Source organism: Nymphalis io, chromosome 5 (assembly GCF_905147045.1).
Source record: "Nymphalis io chromosome 5, ilAglIoxx1.1, whole genome shotgun sequence".
NCBI classification, from domain to species: domain Eukaryota; kingdom Metazoa; phylum Arthropoda; class Insecta; order Lepidoptera; family Nymphalidae; genus Nymphalis; species Nymphalis io.
The window spans coordinates 11,100,353-11,113,976 of NC_065892.1; the positions used below are offsets into that span (position 1 = coordinate 11,100,353).

The following is a 13,624-nucleotide window of genomic DNA, read 5'->3' on the forward strand; positions in this document are numbered from 1 at the left end:
CCACATGTGAATTCTACCAACCGGCATTGGAGCAGCGTGGTGGAATAAGCTCCAAACCTTCTCCTCAAAAAGAGGAGAGGAGGCCTTTAGCCCAGCAGTGGGACATTCACAGGCTGTTACGGTACGGTTACGGTATTACAATAAACTAAAATCTAATATTGCATATATAGACATTCAAATATATTTTCTGCTGTTTGCACCATCAAACAAATTTATCAAATCTAGTCAATTGAAATAGAATATATAGGTCACCTAATATAGAATATACATCGATATTCAAATATATAATATTTTCTGCTGTGTTAGTCAATCGGTTTGCACCGTTAAGCAAATTCATTAAATTCAGTTCGAAATTTAACTATTATTAGTTAGTTAGAAAATATTAAATAAATACGGCTATAAAAGCGTGGAGTTATTATTCGATGATTATAGTGCAGGAAATAATTATATACAGTCGAAATATGTGATTTTGCGAGTGAAAAAGAGTAGTTAGTAAGTTCCTTGCCAGTTTTTCACGGTAGAATCTACTTTCCGTACTGGTGGTAGCTTTAGGTACATTAAATTTAATCCCGCAACATGACGCACTAGTGCGTATTCTTAACAGCTTAATTGAATAAAGTATCTTTTGTTTTTGAAAAGGAGTTAATATTGTATTTCCTTCTATATTTGAAGTTTTCAAGCCTCTAGCTCACCGGGAAGCTAGTTTAATAAATTGAGTACAAATTTATTACTACCTAACAAATAATGAGATGAAATATTATCGACTATAATCCTTTGCTTCCTTTAACATTGTTTGGATGGTATATAACGTGTAAAAAGTTACACTCAGCCTTCAAACTGTAAAAAAACAATACTAAGTTTTGCTGCTTAACAGTGGAATATGTGATGAGTGAGGAGTACCTACACACACGGGCTCGCACAGAGCCCTAACACCACGTACTCAGGAACCGCCAAGTTTTTGACGGCTTACTGTTTTATCAAAAATTCTTGCCTCTGTTATATGAGACTTATTTCTACATTAACTGTTTTTCATACATATTCAAAACTGTTCTTTTTCCTTTCAGAGATACGAGTATCTACTAAATATCCTGAACATCAAAATTAAGGTATGTTGATTTTTGATAAATTTATGTACTGTATATTATATCCTGTATGGTGCTCTATCATCAATCGCTACGGGCGGTTACTTGCGGTTTACTAACTACATATTCCCGTTATCTAGAAATTGTATACAGTCCTAAGCCTCTTGAATTGTGTATAAGTCTAATCATTAGTCTCAGTATACGGCGACAGTCAAAGGGCTGACGTAGAGGTTAAATGCAAGAAAGTAAGAATGGATGCGATTTAAAACAGTCTGTAATAAGCCAATGGGCATAGACTCGTAGTGTTAAATATCCGTTGCCAAATCTTGAAAATTTGTCCTGCTTATATAACTATTATGAACAAATATTAACACTACACGTTATAATACAATGTCCCCCGCCGCGTTTGACTGTATATCTGAACGCAATAAACTCAAAACTACTGACGCTGAGTACAGCGTCAGTAGTTTTGAGTTTATGCGTCCTCTCTATGCGTTACTCTACTACCACTTACCATCAGGTAGTAGTAGGAGTAGAGTCATTTGCCCTCCCGGCGAATATATAAAAAAAAGAGATTTTCATACCGCTTCCACCAGTGGACGAAGTTATTCATGAAAAATGTATTATTAATTAGGGTTTTCTGTAAATTGGCTAAATTATAATGATTTTTGTAGATGTCGGAAAAAACTTGCCGACTGGGAGCTTTACTGGCGCCGCATTAGCATAAATAGTGTGATATGTATAACGATATAAATATTTTCTGTAGACTCTCATTCTACACTGGTGGTAAAGCTTTTTAACGGGTGGCAAATCTTTGTGCAAGCTCGTCTGGGTAGGTACCACCCATTCATCAGATAAAATAGCAAAACAGCAGTACTTGGTATTGTTGTGTTCCGGTTTGAAGGGTGAGTGAGCCAATGTACAGTCACAAGGGACAAAATGTAATTACAGTCACAAGGGACATAACATCTTAGTTTCCAAGGTTGGTGGAGCATTGGTGATGTAAGCGATGGTTAACATTTCTTACAATGCCAATGTCTATGGGCGTTGGTGACCACTTACCATCAGTTGACCGTATGGGCATACGGTCCACCTTCCGATTCTATAAAAAAAATTCCCGAAGCCCGTACGGATAGCTAGTATAAAGTATAAAAGTTTGACTTAAGTTAACCGGCATATTGTTTAAAATGTTATACATAGAACAACTTTTACAAATTATTAAAGTTCTTTAGCATTATTGATAACATGGGTGACTTCAACCCAGTGGTTTAATCGTCATACGCGTTTACTGCAAAAAGGAATTACGTAATTAAACACTCTTCTAAGTATAAGCACATAGCAATAAGTATTCGATCGGGACACAACCTATGCAACAAGTTTGCATATTTAATGAAAAAAACTGATTCACCAAATTGCGATGTCTGTAATGGTAGAAGATGTGTATCATTTGATTATGGAATGTAGTAATAATAATAATAATATCCTAGGACATTTTTCACACACGGCCATCTGATCCCAAACTAAGCTTGTACAAAGCTTGTGCTATGGAAACCAGACAGCTGATATACTACATATACTACTTTTCTTTTGTAAATACATACTTATATATATAATTACACCCAGACTAAGGACAAACAGACATGTTCATGCACACAAATGTCTGTCCTGGGTGGGAATCGAACCCACAACCTTCGGCGTGAAAGGCAAGTGTTCTTCTACCAATCACGCCAACCGGCTCGTCAAAGAAAGAATAAACCACAAAGAAAGTCCCTAATAGCAACATACGAGTATAATGTTAATTGTATGAATGTGGGTGCTGCGCAAAGTATTCTCTGTTTTCCAACTTCGAAAGCTGCGGAAGCCATATATGATTTGGTAGCATTTTCTCGTTAGTGACTCTCTTTATACTGTAATGAATAATCTGTGTATTGTATAGATTAAGATATGATGGGGCTAACATGTCTAAATGGACAAGTCTAAAAAAAATTAAGATAAAAAAGTAATTATTTACACTCTCATATACATACGTATGAAAACAAAGGCTTTTTCTGAGAATTAAACACGGAGCAACTTAAACGAAAAACTCCATGGCGTGATTTCTATAGAAGTACGTGTCCTTACGAATGCGATGTGAGTTAGCGGTGACTCAGCCAAAAAGGGTGTGTACAGACGAGTTGTGTTAGGTAAGAAGCCCTAAAAAAACATTAAAAATTATTGATTACTATGTAAATTTACACTACATTCTTCTGCACTCTCAATAATTTTATTATTAATCAAGCTTGCTGTGTGATTTATGATATAGCCTAAGAGATTAAACCGGTGATCTTTGCGTCACCGGCTAGCTTCGCCCTGTCACAATAATGGAAATATAATGCCATGAAATAAAAGTATAAAAGCTATATATATATATATATATATATATATATATATATATATATATATATATGTATAATGTTTTATTTAATTATACAAATAAATGCAATGACTTTAAATCATTTCATGGAATAAAAGAATAATATATCTTTATTATAAGTTCATAAATTTGCTTTTGTATTTATGCTGTCTGCAAATTAACATGTTTGATATATATTAATTTATAAAATGTAAACAATAAAATAAAACATATGTCACTTAATTAACAATATCTCTAGAGACTGGTTTATTTAGAATCCATTTTTTTTATCTTTTATAGGTAAAAAGTATTGAGTTATTTGTTAATTTTGCAAGTCTGTCTGTATAATAAGTTTCAAATTAAAAGAACACATACTTAATACCAATTTTTGTTAAATATAAGGTTAATGTCCCACGGCAGTGTTTGGTGTAATAAACTTGTATGTTTTCGAATTGCAACTAATTCTGCGTTCACAAGAGTCGATTTCTGTCGAACTGCTTAACTAACAGATTTGAATCATCCTAAAATACCTTTATTTAAATTCAAACAATGATTTGCCATTTTTCAGGGTTTGTTGATTGATTTTCAAAAGTACAATCTTATTTGTTTTTTCAATTGTCGAAATTTGATTCAGACAATAAGTTCTATCGAGAATATTGTCAAGAAAATAAGTAGTTAATATTTTAAGCAAATTAAAGCACATTAACATTTTGTAAACGTTTTCTCTTTAAACTAAGCTTCTTCTGTTAAAAAGATACACCAACTTTTCTTTTAACCGTGATTTATTTTATCGTTAATAATTTTTGATGATATTTTTTATAAAACAATCCCCATTAAAAGAAATTGATAAATGGTTTCAGCTTAACGATAAGTCTTTCCGGTAAAGAGGGTGACTAACCCATAATTGAAATTAAAATTCACGTCAAGATTACAAATTATTATGAATTCCAATACATTTAATGCTACAAATTGAAATACGTTGTTTGAAACGAACCGTGAAAAATGTTTTGATGAATTTAGCTATTAACAATTTTATATTAAATCCATCTCCTTATTGATTATTCCACCATGCTGCTCCAGGTGGGTTGGTGGTATACACATGTGGCAGATTTGCATTCGACACCGTCGAACACGATATAAATTGTAAATACAGATTTAGCACTTGAAATTACAGCTGTGCTTGCCCGGGTCTGAACCCGTAATCTTCGATTAGATTCACGTTTTCTAGCTACTGGGCCATCTCGACTGAAAATGTATTATCATTTAATCGCATATAAAAGTATAATATTCTAAATATTAAAGCGTTTTGTAAAATTGTTTCATGTAACGGAATATTTAATAAAGCTTATCGTGAAAATAATATAAAACAAATTCTAATCTTAACATCTTTTCGCTGTGTCGTAGCTGGAATTTAAAGTCATAGGGTTGTTGTTTTTGGAAAGTAATATTTTCATAATAAAAATAGAAACGGATCTAGTATAAATATTGTGTATGATATATTATAAAGCTTTAAGGAAAATATACTTAAAACTTACCGATGGTAGGGTTTTGGAAGTAAAATAAAGTCTGTGATTTTAAAATCAAAAGAATCAGCGTTGAGATAGGCGTTTATTAATATACGATTTATATATTGTTAAATTACATAATCGCAATATAAGAGCAATAAGAAACAGTGTACTTAATCTTGCAATAAACAGTTATATATTTTAATTTTTTTTTAAAAGACTTAGCACTCAAATTGGATCAAATTTTTTTATCAATACTGCACTATCGCATTCATATTTATTATGTAAGTCAATTTACATGATATTTTTTTTAATAAATATGTAAATTAAAATTGCCTCTGATATTAATTAAATTATTAATAATAATAATTAATTAAAAAGGTTATCATGTTGACACCGCAGCAAAACTTTCATGTGTCAACCCTGACGGCTTACAAAGGGGAGAAAACAACGCATAATTGCAACGATTCATGACTATAGCCGAGTGTAGACGAGTTATCGATTAGCGTTTTAGTAGACTGCTTGAAATTGTTCAGTTTGTATTAAGTTGCTTACGAACTTTTGTCGTGATGTAAACAATAAAACTCATAGTATATTTATAGATATGTAGGGCTTATGCGTATTTTTTTTCAGACTTCTTTCTCTGTCCTTTCGTTCACCCACACACGAAAAATGACGAAGATTTGGACTTTACTCCACCTCGCTGCTCCAACGCGCAAGGTTAATACGCATGTGGAAGATTTTCATTGGACACATGCAAGTTTCTTCGCGATGTTTTCTTTCACCTTGCGATGTATGAGCGCGAGATGAATTTATTCGATTGATCGATTTATGTTCGACAGTGCTTGCCCAGGTTTGAACTCACAATTACAATTGACTACAAAAACGTATTCTAGTAAAAAAGGCATCTCAACCCGCTTTCGAATCTGCGTATAAGAGCTTAATTAAATAAAGTAGGTATATTTTGATTATCACTTTTAAGTAAATTTATATAATAAGTAAGTATTTTTAGTTAAAACTTAAATTCTAATGCTACCCAATGATAACAAGGAGGCTCTTATATATATATATATATATATATATATATATATATATATATATATATATATATATATATATATATATATATATATATATATATATATATATTGATCAAAGGCACAAACATAAGGCTGCAGATCCCAAAGTCCGGGGATTAAAGCCTGGGGTAAAAAAAAATTTTTTGTCTCACATACATACTTACAAACATACAAGTACTTTCTACTTTTACATTGTATTGAAGTTAATAAAAAAATTACCAATCTCCCATTTCAAATGGAACTCTTTGGTAAGTAAGACACCCAGTAATTTTAGTCTTTAAGCTGAAAACTGTGTATACTAACATTCTGCATATGAAAAGCACTTTTAATTTTGTCTAAAAATTCTCAGTTACAGCTCAGAGTTTAGAAGTTCGTAATTTTAAACTCTCGTGCCTCGTAAAGGACGTAAAGTTGTTGTTCGTGCTCCTTAAATTTTTACAGAACCCCCGGATAGACAGTAAACGTATTTCGCTTGTGCACTATAATACGTCCAGCGGTTGGCTAGCATTCTTTAAGAATGATTGTAGTCAGTTAGAAGCACATGAATTTTCTTTACAACTCAAAAGAGTATTGGGCAAGGAGTAAAACGAATTAGTAAAAAATAATATCCCGCATTTTTTTATATAGTTAAATTGGAATAGGCGTTTGTCTTCCATCTCACCTGATGGAAAGTGTAGATGAAGATGAAGGTGGTTCACGCCCACCCAAAAGAAACCTGTTCACTCTACTCTTACTCTATCTACTCTACTCTTATTTCAAGCACCTCTGAATTTTCATATGCTTAATTTGTGTTTATAATTCATCTCGTGCTCGACGATGTAGGAAAACATAGTAAGGAAACCTGCACGTGTCAAAAAGAGTGAAAGTTCACACATTAGAGCGTGGTGGAAGACACAGTTTAAAAAGTGGCAAGAGACCAAATTTCCTGAAGACGGGACGTGTATAAAGCAGTTAAATGTGCCACCAAACGACCAGTTGCCAAAGCCCAGACGTTGTTACCTCTTTATGACACGCTTAAGACAAACGAGGGCCAAAAGACTATCTTCCGTTTGGCAAAAGCTCGGGAGAAAGCGACACTAGACATTACAAAATGTCTTTGTGTAAAGGACTCAAATGGCACTTTGGTTTGCGACGCAGTTAAGGTGAAGGAGAGGTGGCGCGACTACTTTAACATGTTGCTTAACACAACACGGTAATGTCTCTCCTCCAGAACTGCCTCCTAATCTCGGACTTGTTGCACCGGTAACACCTGACGAGGTACTCAAATGTCTTCGTACAATGAAAACCCGAAAAGTCGTAGGCTCTGACGACTTGCCGATTGAAGCGTGGAAAGCGATGGGTTCTCATGGTGTGAACCTACTTACTGACCTTTTTAACCAAATACTTACTAGACGGAAGATGCCCAACTCATGGAGATTGAGTATCATTACTCCAATATAAAAAGGCAAAGGTAGTGTACAGGACTGCGAAAGCTACCGCGGTATTAAGGTTATGTGCCACACCTCTGAAACTCTTCGAACGCGTAATCGATTCAAGGCTCTGGCAAGAATGTACTGTCTCGGAATGTCAATATGGGTTTCGCCCAGGCTGTGAAACCATAGACCCCAACTTCGCCCTAAGAATACTAGCCGAGGCCCACAGGGAAAAGAAGAAGCCACTGTACATGGCGTTTCTAGACCTGCAGAAGGCATTTGACTGCGTCCCACGCCAAATTATATGGTGGGCTTTGAAGATGAAGAACGTGCCACAAATCTATATTGACATTATCCGAGACATGTACCATAATTCGGAATCAATAGTAAGGACCGTCGTTGGCGACACACACCCTTTCCCGATTACAGTTGGTGTCCACCAAGGCTCGGCCCCGAGTCCTTTTCTGTTCGACCAGTCTTATTGTACGGCAGCGAGACGTGGCCAGCTCTCGCGAGACACGTTCAGCAACTTCACGTCGCGGAAATGAAGATGCAGCGGTGGATGTGTGGCGTTACGCGACTAGATCGCATTCGTAACGAGCACATCCGTGGTAGCCTTAGAGTTTGCGATGTAGCGGATAAGTTGCAGGAAAGCCGTCTGCGTTGGTTTGACCACATTAGCCGCAGACCACCAGACTATGTCGGGAACCGACGCCTGGACTTTGTTGGCGAAGGCCCTAGATCCCGCGTCAGGCCCAAGAAGCGCTGGCTCGATGTTGTGAGGGACGATATGAGAGAGCACGATCTCACTAAGGAGGACGCTTTAGATCGGGCAAAGTGGAGGCATAGATGCAGGAAAGCGGACCCTGGCGTTACTAGGCCGGGAAAACGCTAGGCAGAAGAAGAAGAAGAAGATTAGAGCGTGGTGGTATGAGCTCCAGAACTTACAATGGAGAGGATCCCCACTAGTGAGATATTGATTCTGTTACTCACTGTATTAAACTTCTTTTTCTATTCTTTACATGCTAGTATGATAAATTAGAGATAATTTAAATCAAAACAATCTTAGTACTTATAATCAAATTTAAATAATAAAAGATTTTTGAAAATTGATAGAATTAAAATTGTGTTATGTAATAGACCTTTAAAAGCTATGAGCAAAAATCATTTATCTTTAAGCGACGTTTTATAATAATGTTGCCACCTAAACGATATCAAGTATCGGATTCCAGTAAGACTCATAACCATTGAATGGCGCAGACGTCGCACTCACATACTCGACGTTCGTGAGACGCATCCAAATCGCCTTAGTAGATTAGGGTTGCCACTTCTAATATTGTTTTCACACTTTTAATTTACGAAGGATAATACATATTTCATTCTAAGTTGTTTATTTGCCTTTCATTGGGTCAGTTATTGCCAACTGTGACAAATGCCACAGTCCACACTAACAGTCAATTATTCATCCTTCACTCTGCACTACAAAACAAAGCTGTATTTGAAACATTGTCTTCTTAAAAATTTCTTTCAATAATAATAATAATTAAGCTGTATTTACTTAATGACGCTACTTGGGATTATTGGACCATATTGAATATATATAAAATATATAAAAAAAATATAGTATAGGCAGGCGGACCAGCATATGGGCCACCTGGTGATAAATGGTCACCAACGCCCACAGACATTGGCATTGTAAGAAATGTTAACCATCGCTTACATCTCCAATGCGCCACCAACCTTGGGAACTAAGATGTTATGTCCATTGTGCCTATAATTACACTGGCTCACTCACCCTTTAAACCGGAACACAACAATACCAAGTACTGCTGTTTTGCGATAGAATATCTGATGATGATATTCCGCTACTATAATAATTGTTCGTAGCATCGTCCTGCATATCTATTTTCATTAGTAAGGTCCCATATGATTGCATAACCCTAGATTATTTTTTGAAAATAGAATGTCTAGCTCTTTAAGTAGAAGTATGTATGCAGACGGGCAGGGATCAAGTACACTGGACTAGTGTATGTGTATGTATATATGAACATACATATATATATTTAAAGCGAATAAGACTGGAGATATAAAAAGGTTACAGCAGCACTAAACTTTCACACGTTAGAAAGAGGGTGGGAGGAGATTTCTCAAAGATAGTTCTTAAAGAGTTTTAAGTTATTTTAGGGTTGATATTTTAATAGACAAAACAAATAATATTTGTTAATTATATTTGTAAATTTAGTTATTGTATGTAATTGGCCTTCATAAATAAATATTACAAGATGAATAAGAAAATCATTAGAAATCTTAATTTGTTTATTTTTTAAACACAATAATAGGCTCATTATCAGGTGTCAATTTATTTTACTTCTTTAGTGAAACATACATAAATTTGGTTGCTTTACAAGTCTTCATCTTGTTATTAACTATCGTCAGAATCTGGAGAAATTCAATAATAAGACTCATGCACAAAATATTTTATAAATCCATACAATTATTCGAAGCTACACTTTTTTTATTAAATTGATTTCTTAAATTACTAATATTGGCAACCCTAAGTCAATAAAGAATCTCAGTTCGTTACTTTAAGCGACTCGCAACGGAACGACAACGCAGAATTACGATTTGTCGACTGTGTAAAATCTATCAGCTACGCTGTGATCGGTTGTCTTTTAAAGTAACAAAGTATTTTTTTGTCATTTAAAGATATATCTATACTAGTAAGCCAGAATATTTTTCTTATAATAATTACGTTGAATACGAAAACAGAAAAGTTATGTTATACATTTTTCTCGCTATCATATCAATCTCTTTACATATATTTTTACCAGCTTGAACTCAACGCAAAATTATTTCGATAAAATAAAATTTAATTTAAATACAATAATAAACATAAACATGTTTCTTAAAATTGATTGTTATATTTACTTTTCGTTGATCGAACTGAGTGAACGATAGCAGTAATCGTTGTTAATTTTGTGAATATGCCGATGGTGTTTCTTATATCAATAAATAAATAAAATAAATATTCATTGAATTTAAGTAAGTTAAGGGCAAACTTATGCTTCCAAACGACATAACTGTTAATCCACTATTAACTTACTCCATGTCCGCTGTATTTAATAACAGAAGCTAAGACAGCCCAGAGACAAATAAGCGGATGACAGTTGGCAAGACAAATATCTCTTCGGGGATACATTGTGTTCACGGACAAAGTCTGTTGCGTGTTTGTGGCAAGCATTGTCAACGTACAGAGGCGATGTACGGCGGAAATGGTAATTTTATATAATAAAATTAAAAAAATATTTTTATTGTTTTCGCTTAATGTTCAATGTTAGTCCGCGTGAATCTTAACCGATTATCGTAGGTTCAAACCCGGGCAAGCACCGTGGAATTTTCATGTGCTTAATTTGTATTTATTATTCATCTCGTGCTTGACGGTGAAGGAAAACGTCGCGAAGAACCTGCATGTGTATTCTACCAACCCGTATTGGAGCAGCGTGGTGGAATAATCTCCAAACCTTCTCCTCAAAAAAAGAGAGGAGGTTTTAGCCAAGCAGTGGGACATTCACATGTTACTTAATAATTATAACGAGTACATCCGAATTTGTGTGAATGACAGTGGTTTAGCTATGTTTGTTTAATGCAAGAATTACTAACATCAATGTTTGTTGACGTTTTATTTGCCATTTATTATGTCTTCTCCTAAACGGAGAAAAGCTCCGTGTTAATATTATTTTAAATACAGAAGACTTAATAATAAGCAATTTATTCCTAGCTAGCTGTTACTATAGTTATTATTGTAATTGACGTGTTATCGTAAATACTCATAATTAAAAGTTATTGACTCATTTCGTTTTATGATTTATGTGTTCGTTTACTGTATGGTTTCGTTTGTTCTTCCTGGTTAAAGCCTATTAATAGCGTATATATAGCCTCATTATAAGGCTGCAGAATCCGAGGTCAGTCCGACCAATTTTATACTGAACACTAAAAAAAAAATTAGTCAACATTCCAACATTAATATTTACATTTACAACACACACACACAGAAGCATACACGAGAAAAAAATGTGACAAAACTAACTGAATTACAATAATTTTGAATATTACAAATAAATACGTAAGAAAACTTTATTAAATAGATATTGTGATGTACACGGGCTATGTACATACATATACAACATACAGGCTTGTTGCTTAGTTACGTAGGTGGGTGGAGAAACAGCAGGATTTAACTTTTTTTAAACAATTCTATTTACAATGCAATTTTTTATAATTCCATTTTAAACAACCAGGATACGATCGTTTCATTCCCTAGGTGTGTTATCATCTAAGAAGTCATTAATTTTATAATATCCCTTAATACACAAACGTTATTTAACGATTTTTGAATTTTGCAATTTAATAATTTCGAACCTTTATTTAGATTCTGTTGTAAAAATCATCATCATATGAAATGAATTATACTTAATGCATTATTACATTTGAGAAATCTTGATATTTAATTGTACCGTACGCTAACAAACGGATATGTACCCCGCACATCCGTTTGGTAAAACATTAGTTGTAATGTGATATCTGATGTGTATTCCGCACAAACAAATAGCTTTTATCTATCGGGTATTGTGAAATGACAAGTTTTAGATTGTTTATGTTTTTAAAATAAAAATGCATTGTAAATATTTATTTAAAATTTGAAAATTTGCGTCTTCGAGATCTAAAAGTCGGTGTTGATAAAAACTATAGTGTATATTTTATAGGTTATATTTAATTATTCTGTGATGATCAACGTTATGGCAAAACTATAACATATCCAACAAAACTTTGTAGAGCAGATTTGAAGGAGTCAAGGTCTTAATAAGTCTTATAAAATACAGTGATAGCGTTGATCTATCTTTATTTAAAAAAAATAAGATAGATCAACTGCCTCGTTGGTCTAGTAGCTTGATGTAAGGCCGCAGACGCGGAGGTCCTCGGTTCAATTCCCAGGTCGGTCCAATAAAAAGTTAATGGGTTTTTCCGTCAGAAAATTCTCAGTAGCAGCCTGGAGTCTGGAAGTTGCAAGTGTTAACACCCCCGTGCCTCGGAAAGCACGTAAAGCCGTTGGTCCTGCGCCTGAACTCTTTCCGGTCGTGGCGGATTGCCGTCCCATTGGATTATGAGAGTTAGGGAATAGAGAGTGCACCTGTGTTTGCGCACACACTTGTGCACTATAATATCTCCTGCGTAGTTGGCTAATCTCTCTTGAGATTGACCACCGTGGCCGAAATCGGTCTGGAGAACATTATTATTATTAAAAAAAGGAACATTTTTTATCACAGAATTATTACATATTAATACAAATATTACCTATATAAAATAATTCGAACCGTAATTTTGTTATTTTGTTGCTATGTCGGTCAGCTGTTTGTTAAAAACCTATGTTTTATTAAAATTAAATTCAATACACGCTATTTATTTTATTAATCATGCATTATATTACATAAAAAATTATATTACCTCGGTAAACATGATTCATTTTTTATTTTATATTGAATAAATTATTTTTTTCCCATATATATTTTATTATATTTTTAGTTTTGTAAGTGTAACTTAATCGAAACATAACAATTACAGAATACATACATTACACGTACTAGATATAACTTGTATGTATCCATATCCTTTTAAATCGAAACAAAACCGAGGCTTCATAATAAACATTTAACACAAACAATCTTTGTAAGTCGATAAAGAAGCCGTAATTAGAGTTGTCGGAATGTTCCCACTTCCCGTAGGTTCCCAGGCACCGAACCGCAACCCGGCGTCGTCTATTGTACTATGTATGTACATATATATACATATTAATATTAAAACCTGCACGCGGTCATTTTAGTATTCAATTCAGAAGTGTTGATTGTAACATATTTAATGCCATGTACATCTAAGTATCTAACAATTTTATTATGTTGTATGAATATATCTTAAAGTCTTAAAGTAGGAAGTTATTGCAATCCAATTATTTTATGTTCAAATTTTGATAAATATTAATATAATAAATCTGTATATGTAAGAATGTATGTGTGTTCTAAATTTTCGTCTTGCATATCTGAAGAACAAAATATTATCGACACGAGACCGGTTTCATTCGACGCATGACTATGTAACTAGG

At 34.0% G+C, this 13,624-nt stretch overlaps 1 protein-coding gene across 1 annotated transcript in view; it reads left to right on the forward strand.

Moving 5' to 3' along the window:
* The first annotated feature begins 1,069 nt into the window (after nucleotides 1-1,069).
* LOC126768608 (protocadherin-like wing polarity protein stan) overlaps nucleotides 1,070-13,624 on the forward strand; it is a 138,991-nt gene continuing 126,436 nt past the window's right edge. The window contains exon 1 of the mRNA XM_050486794.1: nucleotides 1,070-1,106. The gene's annotated coding sequence lies outside the window, so the exon portion shown is untranslated. The remainder of the gene's footprint in view (nucleotides 1,107-13,624) is intronic.